Genomic DNA, 2,245 nt, shown 5'->3' with positions numbered 1-2,245 from the left:
AAAAAAAATCATCAGCACGTTTTGTTTTGCGCATAATGAAATTCCTTTTTTGGGGGGGGGGGCCATCTGCATTGTATTTTATCTTTCAGAGATATTGCCATTAATGACATGATTTTTGCATTTCATTTCGGTGTCACTATCTTTATTGGATTTCTTCATGACTTAACAAGATCATCTTGGAAAACTAAATTTATTCTTTCTTTGAAATCTATTTTGGAGATTATCGGGAGAATTATAATAGCATAATTGACATGACTTGTCTATATTTGCTATATATGAAATGCATTTTCAAATAGTTTTATCTATCTGAGTAACTCCCTGGCTCAGTGGTGGGATTCAAAATTTTTTACTACTGGTTCTGTGGGCGTGGCTTGGTGGGTGTGGTATGGCTTGGTGGGTGTGGCAGGGGAAGGATACTGCAAATTCTCCATTCCCTCCCGATCAGCTGGGACTCGGGAGGCAGAGACTAGATGGGGGCGGGGCCAGTCAGAGGTGGTATTTATCGGTTCTCCGAACTACTCAAAATTTCCGCTACCGGTTCTCCAGAACTGGTCAGAACCTGCTGAATACTACCTCTGCCGTGGCTATATTCACACCATATGTTAGTGCCACAAATTAGCCAACATATTTTACCATAGAGTACCATGTCAAATCATGTCTAATGATTAATTCATGATTTGGTATACTGTGCCAATTAATTGTTTTTAAATATTTTTAACTATGATTGTTAAAAAAAGTAACCCACCCCAAGCAAGACTGAAAAATATATGTATAAGCAAAATGTAAAGATATTAAAAGGTAGTCATTACTAGCACAGGCAAAGCCACACGCCCATGGAGGCTCTAAACCAGACGTAAACTATCATTATTAATCACAGTGGCTCAAGAAAAGCCACCCGCGCAGTGGCTAAATACGATGGCCTGGTTCATATACAAAGATATCTGACTTTGTCTCCTTAGGGAATGTGCATTTGTACAAAATATATTTCAAAAAAAGATCAAAAGGAGAACACTGGAAGATCGCTGGCTAAAAGGAAAGCCAATGCTGACAATGAAAGTAGGTTTGAGGAGCCATCACTAAAACATTTAAGGAGACAATTGTAAATATTGGCAAGGTTGTGTAACAGCTGGACAAAGGTCAGAAAAAATACCGTATTTTTCGGAGTATAAGACGCACCTTTTTCCCTCAAAAAAGGGTGAAAATCTAGGTGCGTCTTATACACTGAATACAGCATTTTTTGCCTCCCGAAACCTTGCCCCTTTCACCAAAATGACTGTGGATAGCATTTAGGAGGCTTTCGTGGGGGCCGGGGAGGGCAAAAATGAGCAAAAAACAGGACGTTTTTTGCTCAATTTTGCCCCCCAGCCCTTAGGAGTATTCTATAAGCCTCCTAAAAGTTATTCATGACCTTTTTTTGACAAAAATTGTGCCCGTTTTCATGAAAAATGGACCATTTTGGGAAGGTTTGCAGAGTGCAAAAACTTTTTTTTAATTTGCCTCTTTAAAACCTTGGTGCGTCTTATACTCTGGTGCGTTTTATACTCCGAAAAATACGAGGTAATAAGGAAACAACTGGGATATAAGCTTTGCAATATGATCATAGATGCAAATGCTAATAGGTAATGCCTATTTCTTGTTATGCTGCCTGTGCTTGGGCCATCCAAAATGGACTTATGTGCACTTACAACATGGACAAATACCCTCTTACTTGTTCCTAGCGCCAGATTCTGAAAATCCTATCTCCTCTTACGATGTTCTTTTATTAGTCCAGCCCAAACTTTATTTTTCCTGAAGCATCTATTTTGTAAATCTGTTTTAAACTGTAGTCCTGGTGGCTAAAAATGTTGGACTTTCCTGCCCCTATCTCACTTCCCATGATTTGCAACTTCATCCTTCCTCAAGACTTTCAGAGAAAACGTAGTGTTCATTTCAAGTATGGTGTGTATGGGAGTGACTGAGAAATTCGTCAATATTCTCGCAAATTCTGAAACCTGTGCTTGAGTTGTGTGCCTGGGTGGCTGTGACATTTCCGTTCGTGATCATTGTAAAAGCCACAAGATTCTCACATTGAGAAAAATAAAAGTTGTATTTAAAGGCCATTAAGATTTCACAGCCACTTAATAACAAGGAAATGTTAATGGATATTTTTGGTGATTAATAAGTAGGAATGTTAGCATTTTGTAGATTGTTTTAGATTCTTATTAAATGTTCATTTTGTTAACATATAATTAACTACAATAATAAT

The sequence above is a fragment of the Thamnophis sirtalis genome, unplaced genomic scaffold (assembly GCF_051295495.1).
Source record: "Thamnophis sirtalis isolate CommonGarterSnake01/CBP01778 unplaced genomic scaffold, rThaSir2_p1.2 scaffold_10, whole genome shotgun sequence".
NCBI lineage: Eukaryota > Metazoa > Chordata > Lepidosauria > Squamata > Natricidae > Thamnophis > Thamnophis sirtalis.
This window is presented reverse-complemented; position numbering follows the sequence as displayed.